At 37.2% G+C, this 14,835-nt stretch overlaps 1 protein-coding gene across 30 annotated transcripts in view; it reads right to left on the bottom strand.

Moving 5' to 3' along the window:
• Nrg4 (neuregulin 4) overlaps positions 1-14,835 on the bottom strand; it is a 191,387-nt gene that overhangs the window by 8,280 nt on the left and 168,272 nt on the right. Inside the window, exon 8 of one of the 30 annotated variants that reach the window (XR_011706706.1) lies at positions 11,845-11,926. The exons of the other annotated variants lie outside the window; for them this stretch is intronic. The gene's annotated coding sequence lies outside the window, so the exon portion shown is untranslated. The remainder of the gene's footprint in view (positions 1-11,844; positions 11,927-14,835) is intronic. 30 annotated transcript variants of the gene reach the window in all.

Genomic DNA, 14,835 nt, shown 5'->3' with positions numbered 1-14,835 from the left:
GATACTAGAATTACAGATGGGATTAACACACAATTCACTTGAGTTACACCAGCAAAATCATGGATTAGGAAGCTCCGAACTCATTCCCCAAAAGAAACAACACAAACAAGCAACTGTCTGAACCAACTTTGTTAAAGCTCTGGAAAATAGTCAAGAGGTTCATTGCAATCAAGAGAATGCCCAACTAAAAAACCATCTTCAAAATGGTAGGAAAATTTTGTGACTTTTACTTTTTTCCCCCACCCCAGGCACAGTGATTGACAGTCTCATTCTTGAAGCAGTAAAAATCCAGTTTCCATCCAGAAAATTGAAGATGTGGAATAGACCTTATTTACAAATTATTGGAAACATTTTTTAACTTGTCTGTTCAACATCTGAAGGATGGAAGGTAGGCACTGCTTTAAGAACTATAAGATCTACTGATGCCTGGGTCAAGATATTGTGGGTAGAGATGTAAAATAGACCAGCTAGGCCCAGAGGAGAAGCTGGAATGAGGCTTTGAGAATTAGGACATTGAGAAGCAGTCGTGTACAAGAACAATTTAGAATGTCACACATGCCTAGGAAGACACTTGCAAAGACCCTAAGCTTTCACGTGTGGTCCATGTTGGAGAACCGCCCTAGCACAGAGTCAGTCTGCAAAAACTAGAACATTTAAGGGAATTTTTGTCAAAGTAGATGAATGAGAAGAAAGAAACCAGAGACTTGAATGATCACACAAAGAACAGTTTTTGTAAAAATTGCTATCAAAACAACTGGATAAAAGCCTTTAAAAATAAATCAGCCAACAAATTTTGAGAAAAGGAGAGAATCTGATGTCTAGAGTTATAATGGTGAAATGCTTTTTTCAACTCAGAATTACGAGGGATACAAAAGAATAGGGAAATAAGGCCCATTCAAAGAATCAAGATAACACACTGTCCCTTATGAAGTCCAGACATTAAACTTACTAGACAAAAGATTTAGCGGCTCGGGGAGCTGAGACAGGAGGATCATGAGTTCAAAGCCAGCATTCGCGAAAGCAAGATGCTAAGCAACTCGGTGAGACCCTGTCTCTAAATAAAATACAAAAAAAAAAGGGCTGGGGATGTGGCTCAGTGGTCAAGTGCCCCTGAGTTCAATCCCTAGTACCAAAAAGAAAATTCTAAAATATAGTCAAGGAATTAGATGATGATAAACGAACAAAATCAGTTTCAAGAAAAAGGAATTATAAAAAATCAAGAAAATTCTGGAGGAGAAAAATATAAGAAACAATTTTTACTAGACGGATACAGCAGATTTGAATGGGGGAAGAAAAGATGAGCAAACTTTTATAGAAAGACAATTGAAAACAAGAAATTAAAATATATGAACACAGCATAAAGAACAAGAAAGAATGAAGACAAGCAAACAGCATAACAGACTCGTGGGACAACAGCTATGTGTGACAGACATACAAACCTAGTTCCAGCTACAAAATATCCATTCTTTTCAGGGGCACATCAGTGCTTGTGTTCAGCCACCCTTTACTTAGTAATAGCCCTGAAGCACAAGAATACACAAGAATAGTGATGCTGGCAATTTTATTGCAGTATATTATTATATTTGTACTGTTACAAATATATATTATAAATATATATGTGCACTTTTATACACACAAACACACACACACACACACACACACACACGCACTGGTGACCAGACCCAGGTCCTGACACATGCAAGGCAAGCATTCTACCACTAAGCTATCCCTCCAGCTTTGTTGTTAATCTTTTATTGTGCCTAATCCTATAAATTATCCTAAGTATGTATGTACAGTCATGTGTAGGTTAGAGACAAGGATACACTGAGAAATGTGTCCTTCACTGTACAAACATTATAAGATATTCTCAAACTAAGTTACAACATCACTAGGAATATAACCTTATGGACTACTGCTATTGACCAAACCATCTATTATTTAGTACATAACTGCATATATATATATATGGTTTGGGACTGTTGTCTCAGGCATCCACTGGGGGTCTTAGAATGTAGCGCCTGTGGATACAGGGGGATTATTATTTAGGCCAGCATCCCTTATGAATACTGATGCAAATTCCTCACTTCAAATACTTGAAACTGAATGCAACAGATTGAAAAGGATTATACACTATGACCAAGTGGGACTGATTCCTAGAATGCAGGGATGACAACATATAAAAATAAATATAATACATTATATTAATGGGGGGATGTTGAGAGCCACAGCCGAAGGGGCCCCAGCAAACTTTTAGCTGCCAGCTGATGATTGGCTCACAGTGGCCCCAGCAAACTTCTAGCTGCCAACTGATTGGCTCCTTTGTGGTGATGCTCATTGGGCTGTTTCCCCGCCCTTTCAGACCACAGAGCTGCTCATTGGGGGACTTTTGTTTGGCTCCGCCCACGTGACCCAGCCAATAGGCCTCAAGAGCAGGAGGAGTGGGGGAGATGGAGAGGCTTGTGGGAGAGGCTTGTGGGAAGCTGGTGGTGGCAGTTGGGCTCTGAAGGAATTCCTGAAGAGCTGTGTGGTGCGGTGTGTGTGTTCTAAAAATAATGTTCGTTTCTTTTGACAAGTGGCTCCTGAATTGTGCCCAGCCAGACTGCGACACTCAAACGCTTCAAGGCCTAGGAGTGGCGACTAATCCCCATAGAAGTGCAATGGTATTAGATTGGAAGAATCCTGAAGGATGTGAAGAACTATACAGCCATATGTATTGGATCATCTTCCCGTAAATTTATGGGGACGAGATGTCCTAGATCAATTAGGACTAACATTAACAAATAACATCAATCCAAATGCGCCCACTATTATGGCTAGACAAGGTTTTAGGAAAGGAAAAAGATTAGGAGAACAAGAACAAGGTATAGCAGCACCAATACAAATAGATCAAGGAACAGACAGACATGGATTGGATTTTCAGAAGGGGTCACTGAGACAATAAAAATTACTTGGAAATCAGAAAGACCAATATGGGTTCCTCAGTGGCCCCTGACTAAAGAAAAGATACAAGCAGCCCATGACCTGGTCAAACAACAATTAGCGGAAGGACATATACAACCTTCTGTATCTCCCCATAATACTCCCATTTTTGTCATCAAAAAGAAATCTGGTAAATGGAGATTATTGCAAGATTTAAGAGCCATTAATAATGAGATGGTTATTATGGGACCTGCTCAATCAGGGATTCCTCAATTGTCTGCTTTGCCAAAAACCTGGTATGTTTTAGTTATAGATATTAAAGATTTTTTTTTTCAATTTCAATACATCCTGAGGATAGTCCACGTTTTGCATTTACTATCCCTGCACTGAATCATGAAGGTCCTGATCAGAGATATGAATGGAAAGTACTCCCTCAAGGGATGGCTAACAGCCCAACTATGTGTCAAATTTATGTTAACAAAGTAATCCAGCCACTTAGAAATCAAAATCCTGAACTACAAATATTTCACTATATGGATGATGTATTATTAGCACACAAAGCTAAAAACACATTGCTGGAATGTTATGCCACACTTACAAACTTATTAAAAAATTATAATCTAGAGATAGCAATAGATAAAGTACAATTAAATTTTCCAATTAATTATTTAGGAGTTCTATTATCCTCAACCATGGTCCGTCCACCAAAAATTCAAATATGAGTAGATCAACTCAAATCACTTAACAACTTTCAAAAGTTATTAGGAGACATAAATTGGATAAGGCCTTATCTAGGTATACCAACAGGAGAGTTGGGACCTTTATTTGATATCCGAAAAGGTCCATCAGATCCAAATTCATCCCGAATGTTAACGCCTGAAGCAAGAAAGGCATTAATAATCATTGAAACATATGGAAAATATGCATTTGGATAGAATTGATATAAGTTTGCCTTTATTATTTATTGTACTACCAACAAAAAATATTCCTACAGGAGTATTTTGGTAAGAAGATCCATTATTGTGGATACATTTATCTTATTCTCCTAACACTATTCTTATAGGTATCCTGAGGCTGTAGGACAATTAATACTCAAAGGAATAAAAGCAGCAAAGAGAGTGTTTGGAATTTCTCCCAATAAAATTATTACTCCCTATACTATGGATCAAATTGACGAGTTAGCTAATGAGTTAAATACTTGGGCAATAATCATGTGCAAATCTAATGTTTCATTTGATAACCACTTACCATCTAATCCTTTATTGTTTTTTGGTTATTGCATCCTGTAATTTTTCCAAAAATGACAAGAAAAACACCTATCATGAATGCTCCAAATATATTCACTGGTGGGTCAAAAATGGTACAGCAGCAATAGTTACGCCTAATCAAACTTTTACATTTTTAGTACCCAAATCAGCTCAAAGGTAGAGCTTAATGCAGTATTACAAGCTTTTGTGATGTTTAAAGATTCTGTATTTAATTTATTTTCCGATAGTCAGTATATAGTTAATGCTATAGTATCCCTTGAAGATACTGGTAGGATTTCCCCTTCCTCTACTGTTTTCTCTTTGCTTTCCACTATACAAAGTCTAATCTGGGACAGAAAAGATCCATTCTTTATAGGACATATCAGGGCACATACAGGATTGCCTGGAGCCCTTAGTTTGGGCAATGATTTAGCAGATAAAACTACACATGACATACATATTTTCTCTACACTAGAAGAAGCTACAAATTTTCATAAAAAGTTCCATGTCAATGCTAATACTTTACAAAAGTATTTTAAAATAACTAAGGAAAAAGCTAGACAAATAATAAAACAATGTCAAAATTGTGTGACCTTTTTAGCACAAGTTAATCTTGGAGTCAATCCTAGAAGACTGATACCTAACCATATTTGGCAGATGGACGTCACATACTTGCCAGAATTTGGAAAATTAAAATATTTGCATGTTACAGTTGATACTTCTTCTGGATTTTTGATGGGCTCCCTTCATGCCGGAGAAAAAACTAAAGATATTATAGCTCATTGCTTACAAAATTTTGCCACTGTGGGCGTTCCAAAACAGTTAAAAACAGCTAATGCCCCTGGTTATACTTCTACCTCTTTTAAACAATTTTGCTCATCATTTGGCATTACTCATATAACAGGAATCCCATACAATCCACAGGGACAAGGCATAGTTGAAAGAGCTCATCAAACTATTAAAATGTACTTATTAAAGCAAAAAGAGGGAATTGGGAAGGGGCATATATTTCCCAAAGATAAACTTAAAATAACCCTTTTTACTCTAAACTTTTAAAATTTGGATTCATCAGGACTTAGTGCTGCGGAAAGGCATATGTGTCCAAAAAATGTACATAAGCCCAAGGTACTTTGGAAGGATATTCTAACAGGACAATGGAAAGGTCCTGACCCAGTAATTGTCTGGAGTCGGGGGTCTGTTTGTGTGTTTCCACAGGGAGAACAGCAGCAGATTTGGATTCCAGAGAGATTAACTAAAGCGTTTTCTACAGACCAAAAAGAAGATAATTTGGCTCAAATCCATAACAGCTGATATCCAAAACTCCAGTTTGGCTATCCTTATCCTTACATCTGTGACAGAACCAGGATGCTTTTTTCAATATCTATTTTATTATTACCCTTTCCCACATCATGAAGTTCTATTTTGTTTTTTGAGCTCATAGAGACCTAGGTTAATGTTTTGCTGATCAGTTCTATTTTTTGACTATAGAGTTTTTAAATATTGCAATGGAGATTTCACCTGTAAAAAGCTAAAAGGCCTTTACTATTATGTGTTGTATGTATTATATTATGTGTGCACACTTGTGTTTTATGTTGTATGTTTGTATGTACGTATGTCCATATATCATATATGATGAGCGCTCATGAAAAAATGGATCCAAATATTTTTTTTATTCACGTGATTTAAATGGTTTAATTTAAATTGGGTAAACAGCTGTTGAGGATTGTTTTAATATGTGAACAAAAAAGGAGGTTAACAGATCTGTTTGTTTACCTTTCCTTTTCATTATATTTAATAATTCTGTTCAAGATAATGTAAATTGTTCAGAAAATTGTTTTCTTTTAGTGCCTTCTGGAATGTTACATAATTTTTTCTTTAGCCATTATTGCCAGAATTCCTATCTTCATCCCAGTGCCGGTGAAGACAAAGATAAAACCAATCTATAGCTTCTGCAATAGCTATCACTGAACTGCTTGCAGAACTTGCCTGGACTATGTATCACTTGTATGCGTTGTGAATTCACTTGTATGCATTGTGAACTATCTGTTGGTGCAGCGACTTGTGGTAGTGTTGGGGTATTTTTGCTGATGGTGTCATTGGTGATACAATTTTTCCAAAAGGAGCCATCAATTGACTTGGTGTATCTTCCTCCCTTCTGCTTGTGATGGTCGTTCAGCTAAAATTTGGGGGCCAACAGAGGTGAGGCAAAGAACCTCACCCCCCCTTCTGGTACAAAGACCTATCCACAGATGTGGCTGTATGCTGGACCGGTAGTCAATGACGGGTAAGATCCAATTGCAATGGTACCAACCTAAGACAGGAGGCTGACGCCTTGAGGTCAGCTCATCCAATTACGGGTAAGGACCATATGTAGTATTGGACAACCTAAGGCAGGCACGGTCCCTAAGCCACATGCTTGTTGTTTAAACAGAGAGGGGGAGATGTTGAGAGCCACAGCCGAAGGGGCCCCAGCAAACTTTTAGCTGCCAGCAAACTTCCAGCTGCCAGCTGATGATTGGCTCACAGCGGCCCCAGCAAACTTCTAGCTGCCAACTGATTGGCTCCTCTGTGGTGATGCTCATTGGGCTGTTTCCCCGCCTTTCAGACCACGGAGCTGCTCACTGGGGGACTTTTGTTTGGCTCCGCCCACGCAACCCAGCCAACCGGCCTCAAGAGCAGGAGGAGTGGGGGAGGTGGAGAGGCTTGTGGGAAGCTGGTGGTGGCAGTTGGGCTCTGAGGGAATTCCTGAAGAGCTGTGTGGTGCCATGTGTGTGTGTGTGTTCTAAAAATAATGTTCGTTTCTTTTGACAAGTGGCTCCTGAATTGTGCCCAGCCAGACTGCAGCAGGGGGACATTACTTGATCATCTCAGTGAGAAAAAGGCATTTGATAAAACTTAACTCCCTTTTATGATTGAAAATACACTCAACAAACTAGTAGAAGGAAGCTACCTCAATACAATAAAATCCATATATGAAAATCCCACAGTGCTCATCATACTCAGTGGGGAAAGACAAAAGTGTTTCCTTCTAAGTTTAGTAGCAAGATGAGGATGCTCACCTTTACCACTTCTACTCAATGTCTACTGGAGTCTTAGCCAGAGCAATCAGGCAAGTAAAAGAAATAAAGGCCTCCAAATTAGCAAGAAAAAATTTATCTCATTATAAATTATCGTTTTAAATTATAACTTGTAATTAATTGCAGGATCTTAATATGTAGAAAACCTAATGAATCTACAAAAAGACTGTTAGAGCTAAATGAATTCAGCCAAATGAATTCAGACAAGGGGCAGAATACAAAATCAACACAAAAATCACTTGCACTTCTATATATTTATAGTGAACAGTCTGAAAAGGAATCATGTGAACAATTCTATTTATAATAGCATCAAGAAGAATATTTAGGAATTAACCAAGGAGGTGAAAGACTTTGTTATGGTTTAGATATGAGGTATCCCCCCGAAGCTCGTGTGTTAGACAACGCAAGAATGTTCAGAGGTGAAATGGTTATGTTATGAGAGCTTTAATCTAATTAGCATATTAATCCATTGACATGGATTAACTGGTACCTGTAGGCAGGTAATGTGTGGCTGGAAGAAGTAGGTCACAGGGTGTGCCTTTGGCTTTATATTCTGTCTCTGGTGAGCAGAGCTTTGTGCTTCCTATTGCCATGTTCTGAGCTGCTTTCCTTCCACCATGATGTTCTGCATCACTTGGGCCCAGAGCTATGGAGTTGGTCATCTATGTACTGAGACCTATGAAATTATGAGCCCCAAATAAACTTTCCCTCCTCTGTGTTTTCTTGATGGATCTTTTGGTCACAGCAATACAAACTGACTAAAGCATATGTACAATGAAAATTACAAAATATTGCTAAAAGAAATTAGACAAATAATTGGAAACATAACAGTACTCCTCAAAGTGAGCTACAGATTGAATGCAATCTCTATCAAAAACTTTTTTTTTTTTTTTTTGCAAAGTGGGGAAATGCTCACTGAAGTTCAGATATAATCTCAAAAGACCCTGAACAGCCAAATCAAAGTGAGAGGACTCACGCTCCTGGATTTCAGAATGCTCTGATTCTGGTATATAAAGACCAATGGAATAGAAAAGCCTAGGAAAGAAACCTCTGTATAATGAAATATTTTTTGAGAAAAGTACCAAGGCTATTTTCAACAAGTGGTGTTGTGCAAGTTTGACAGGCATGTGCTAATAAATGAAGTAGGATCCTACCTAACACCATATATAAAACTGAACTCAAAATGGTCCAAAGACCTAAACACAGGATCTAACACTAAAACTCTTAGAAGAAAATAAGGAACTCTAAGGTTGCTGTATTTGACAACAAAATTGCAGGCAATAACAGAAAAATAGACCAAACTATTCATCAAAACTTAAACATTTTATGCATGAAAGGGTACTATTTCAAGAGAGTAAGAAGGCAATCCTCAGATTGGGAGAAAATATTTGCAATTTGCACAATGTATGGATTTAACATCAAGAATACATGCAGAATTTGGGGCTAGATTTGTGGCTCAGTGGTAGAGTGCTTGCCTAGTATGCATAAGGTACTGGGTTTGATCCTCAGCACCACATAAAAGTAAAATAAAGATATTGTGTCTACCTAAAACTAAAAAATAAATATTAAAAAAAGAATACAGGGCTGGGGATGTGGCTCAAGCAATAGTGTGCTTGCCTGGCATGCGTGCAGCCCGGGTTTGATCCTCAGCACCACATACAAACAAAGATGTTGTGTCCCCCGAGAACTTGAAAATGAATATCAAAGAATTCTCATTCTCTCTCTCTCTTAAAAAAAAGAATACATACATACAGAACTAAAATGGGATGATAACACAAAAAATCTGATTTAAAAATGGCAAAGGACTTAAATCTCCAAAGAAGATATAAAGATGGCTAGTGAGCACAAGAATGAAAATTATAATGAGATACAGTAGGATGTCTCTTTCTCTCTCTCTCTCTCTCTCCCTCTCTCTCTCTCTCTCTCTCTCTCTCACACACACACACACACACACACGCAAGGATGCAGATAAATTGCAATTCTTATGCACTGCTGATGGAACTATAAAGAAGTACAGTTATAGAAAACAGTTTTAATCCACTGTATTTCCTATTACAATATATCAAAATAATTGAAAGTATGGGCCTGAGGGTATATTTATACACCCAGTGTTCATTGCCGCACTATTCATAGTAGTCAAAAGTTGGAAATAACTGGTAGGTTAAAGGACAAAATATATTATCTGTACAATGGAATATTCAGCCATTAAAAGGAATTAAATTTTGATGAGTCTTTAAAAAAATGTCAAATGAAATAAGCTAGTCACAAAAGGAGAAATACCATTCGATTCCACTTATGTGAGGTATGTAGAATAGTGAAATTCATAAAGACAAAGTAGAGCAGTGGTTACTGTCCATCAAGGGATTTGGGGGGAGGAGTAAAAGGGGGATTATTTAAGGAGTACAAAGATTGAATATGGGATCATATAGAGATTGATAGTGGTGATGGCTGTACATAATGTGAATGTACTTCATGTCCTTGAACTATATACTTCAAAGTAGTTAAAACAGTAAATTTTATATTTTATCAAATTGCACCAGGGGCTGGGGTTGTGGCTCAGAGGTTGAGCGCTCACCTAGCATGCATAAGGCAATGGGTTTGATCCTCAGCATCAAATACAAATAAAATAAAGGTATTGTGTCCATCTACAACTAAAAAATGAATATTAAAAAAATAAAATAATAAAAATACATTAAAAACCACCAAAAAGAAAAAAAATATGGGTTAGCTGTTAGAAAAATAACTCCAGCTACAAGGAAAGAAAACATAAATGCATATTACTCAGTGAAAGAAGCCAGTTTGAAAGACCACATACTGTATGATCTCCAGTGTAGGACATTCTGGAGAAAGCAGACATTAGCGGTTGCTAGAAGTTCAGTGGGAGAGAGGGAGGAGTGAACACATGGAGCACAGGAGATTGTTAGGGCAAGGAAATTACTATGTATAGTATAGGATGCTGTGATAGTGGATATATGGCATTATACATTCATCAAAATCTGTAAAACTACTACAAAAATAGCAACTTTAATGTAAACTATGAACTTTAGTTGATAAGACTGTATCGATGTTGGTGTATTAATTTAAACTAATGTGCTGCCCTGGTGTAGGGTGTTTCCTAACAGGAACAGGATGAGGGAGAGGAGCATGGGGGGACTCTGTACTGTCGCTCAGCTTTCCCATACAGGTGCTCCTTACCATGGGGTTGCATTCTCCCAACCTATTGTAAGTCAAATACCCAAAAGTCAAAAATATATCTAATACATGTAACCTACCAAACATCACAGCTTAGCTATAGTGCTGTGGGCCACCGGTTGTTCCCCTTCTGATCATGTGGCTGACAAGCAGGGCTTTGCTGCTACTGGTCAGCATCAGAAGGGGATGAGCACACGTGCTATTTCAGGAAAGATCATAATTCAAAGTGCAGTTTCTACTGAATGTGTATCACTTTCACACTACCATAAAATAGAAAAATAATGACTTGAACGATTGTTAAGTCAAGTCATAAGTTGGGGACTGTAATCTAAATTTTTTCTAAAAGTCTTAAATTTAAAGAATCACATCATTTTTTCTACTTTCTCAGTATCTCAGACTCATCTGTTAAATAGTGATTTATGGTGAATGGATGAATAAATTAAACACTAGTGACAAATTTAATATACGGGGCCTACACTGGGCCAGACTGTGTAGAAGAGCCAGCGTGCATACCAGTTTTGAAAAAGACGTGGCTTGGGAATGGGATTGTGCATGGCCGGTGCTTGCTCCTCTGCCCCAATTCTTTTGCCAACCCTAGACCTTTGGTGGTCAGAAAACCCACCCTCCAATCTGCTGCAAGACTTTCTATACTAACAGTCACTATAGCTTTTTTTTTCTATTATGTTTCAATGTAATTTAAACAGGTGGAAAAAAAACGGAGCACTCGACCTGTGTTGCCCCTAAAAAGATGAAAATTTGGCATTCTGCAAAATCATGCACTAAAAACTACAGGCCTTTTGAGGAAAACAGGTTTGGGATTTAGTAACCTGTGTAGTAAGATTAACAATCCTAAATTTGCATTGGCATATGCTTTAAGAATGATTCCATCTTTTTCAGCCTTAAACTTTCAAGTTTATGTTTCTTTGAGATAAAAATCCTTGAACTAAATCACTTTTAACAGAAACCATTTTCATCAATATTAAAAATATGACATAGCGATGTCTTTATCAGTCAATGCTTCTGTCTACTCACTAGGTAACATGTCATCTTGGATGTTTCATCTCTGTGTAGTTGTAGCTTCCTGGATAGAGCAAAGAGTGAGGTGTGTTTTGAAACCCTAAACCAGTCATTTTTTCATCATTTTTTTCTTGCTATCTCCATATATTCCTGAGGGTTTCTCTCTGGTTGTGAGGAAGTTTGCTTCCTTTGCCTTGCCACCTTAGCTTGCTGGGGAATCATGCTGGACCACTGTGACTTACATACTACTAATGCCACCACTGGCCTGTTGCATACAAGCTGATACACATACAGAAGCACATGCGCCTGTCAGCACAATAGGCTGTTTCATGGAGTGACAGTTACTGTCTCATGTTTAAGGAAGAAGAGATTACATTTTTGCTTCATTTTACCTTATGGTGTTTCATTTTCTGCTTTTGTAAAATAAAAACAAAGATATAGTCCGCTTGATGTTTCTTCAGTGGTCTCCATGACCTTTGGAAAACAATTAAGATTGAGATGTTTTCTCCATCTCAGTTTTCCTTCGTATATATACCTACCTGCTTTGGCCTCATAGTCACATGCTTAAACTCATAGCTTCTGCTAGAGTGTAGGTGAACTAACCTAGAACACCCAAATTCCCAGCAGCCTTCCCTGCAGTGTTTCTCAGAAAACAGTTTTGTCAGCATCCGTATTCTAGACTCACAAGTTTGGTACTCTGTTACCCAAAATTCTAAAAAGCCTGGTGATCTTTTGAAGATAATCAATCTAGAAGGTTGGTTGAGGGGGAAAAAAGTGCTATAGTGAGTAACTTGAGTCACTCTAACAACAAAGAAAGTAACAATATGGCAATAAAATGGAAGAAAATATCAAATACAAGGACCAAAATATCCCATGGTTAACTGGGGCTATGATGTGCAGACAAAAGCTTTTCTAGCCAAGGAACCCTGAGGCTCCCGCCCACACCGTGGAAGCCTAAGTCCATGAGAAAAACATGGGTCTGGTAGCCAGACTTCCCTGGGTTTAAACTCTTGTTCATTTCCCTAAAATGTCATATATTTATTATTTATTATATTTTTATTAGCCATTTGTGTATTTTCTTTGATAAAATGTCTAATAAAATATTTTGCCCAAATTTTGGTTTTAATTCTTGAGTTGAAAATAATTGAACGAGTTCTTAATACATTAAATGTATACAATAATTGGGTTGAAAGAGTCCGTTATCAAACATGATTTGCAAATACGTCCTATTTATAGACCTCTGTATCCGTTTTGAAGTCAGCATGACACTGTGGCTCTATAGCAAGTCAGCAAATCAGATAGCTTGAGGCCTCAACTTTGTTCTGTTTCAAAACTGTTTTCTCTGTTACAGGTCCTTTGCATTTCTGGAAGAATTTTAGAATTATCTTATCAACTGCCATAAAAATATCTGCTGGAATTTTTATTGGAATGGCATTGCCTCTCGGTCAATTTGAGGATTACTGACATCTTAACGATATTGGATCTTCCTAACCTGTGAACACAGTACATCCCTCTATCTAGGTGGTCTTAATTTCACTTCTCTTACAGATTTTACTGAAAAGGTATTCCACATCTTTTCACATCACTGTAAATGGTATTATTTTTTAAATTTGCATATCCAATTGTTACTGATACACAGAAACACAACTGACCTTGTAATATCGATCCTGTCTTCCAACTTTGCTAAACTACTAATTAATTGATCACATAAAATGTATCCTCTCTTTTACAATATTTTTAGGAAGAGTTTCTGTAGAATAATTGTATCTTCCTTGGAAGTTTGGCAGAAGTCATTAGGTAAGCCATTTGGGCCTGAATTGTCATTGTGGGAAAGTTTCTATATGCAAATTCAACTACTTGAATACATATGGGGCTATTCAAGTTATCTCTGAGAGTGCTTTCTTAGTTTTTGTTGTTTAAAATATTTGTCTTAAGTTGTTTCAAATCTCCCCTTATTTATTTATCCTTTCGATATTTATATTATTGGTAGGAATGCCACTTAGCTTATTCTCCATATTGTTAATTTATGTCATGTTTTTTTCCTAACCAGCATGCCTACAAATCTACTAATTTTATTGATCTTAAAGAACCAGCTTTTAGTTACAATTATTTATGGATTTTTCTCTATTGCTGTTTTGTTTCATATTTCATTGATTCCTACACTAGCCTTTATGTCTTTTCATATATGTGTGTGTGTGTGTGTTGTAGATGGACACAATACCTTTATTTTTAAAATTTATTTTTATGTGGTGCTGAGGAGTGAACACAGTGCCTCACACGTGCCAGGCTAGTGTTCTACCACTGAGCCACAAACCCAGCCCCCTTTATGTCTTTTCTTCTTCTTACTTTGGATTTTTTTTTTAAATAGGCTTTTCAGAGAGAAGATGAGATCATTGCTTTGAGAATGTTCTTTTCTAATTTAAATATTTACTGCTATAAATTTTGAGAAGGTATGCTTTCATTTTCATTCAGTGGGAAAGGTTAATTTCCCTCTTTTTGACTCTTGGGTTATTTAGAAGCATGTTATTGAGTTTCCAAATATTTAAGTTTTTTCCCAGAGATATTTCTGTTATTACTTTCTTATTTCATTGTGGTCAGAGAAACATATTTCGCATGACTTGTATCCTTTTTAATGTGTTGAGACTTGTTATATGAACCAGTTTATTATATTATGAACTTGTTATATCCACAGTGAAATTTGGGGCACTTGAAAAGAATATGGTTCTGTTGGTTAGATGGAGTATTCTGCATATTAATCAGGTCCAAAAGGTTGACACTGTTGAAATCTATTATATCTTCACTAATTTTTAATCTATCTGTTCTGCCAATTATTGGGATAACACTATTACAATCTCTGGTCATAATTATGGATTTGTCTATTTTCTTCTTGGAGTTTCATCAGTTTTGCTTCATGTATTTTAAAAGTTCTGCCTTTAGGTGCATGTTAGTGAGGGTTCTTCAGAGGAACAGAACCAATAGGATATGTGTATATACAGAAAGAGATTTATGTTATGGAATTGACTCATATAATTGTGGAGACTTGGGAAGTCCAAAATCAGATGGGGAGTCTGGCAGGCTGGAGACTCAGGAGAAAGCTGCAGTTGAAGTCCAGAGGCAGCCTGCTGGTGAACAAGGAAGAGCCCATGTTGCAGATAAAATCTGAAGCAATCTGCTTGCAGGATTTCTTTCTCTGGTGCAGCCAGCCTTTTGTTCTATGGACTTTAACTGATTGAATGAGGCACACACACATTATGGAGGCTAATCTGATATTTTCCTCAGAGTCCATCAATTTAAATGCAAATCTCATCCAAAGACACTCTCACAGAAACATCCAGAATAATGTTTGACCAAACCATAGCCCCAGCCAAGTTGACACATAAAAT

The sequence above is a fragment of the Marmota flaviventris genome, chromosome 2 (assembly GCF_047511675.1).
Source record: "Marmota flaviventris isolate mMarFla1 chromosome 2, mMarFla1.hap1, whole genome shotgun sequence".
Lineage (NCBI taxonomy): Eukaryota > Metazoa > Chordata > Mammalia > Rodentia > Sciuridae > Marmota > Marmota flaviventris.
This window is presented reverse-complemented; position numbering and strand designations above follow the sequence as displayed.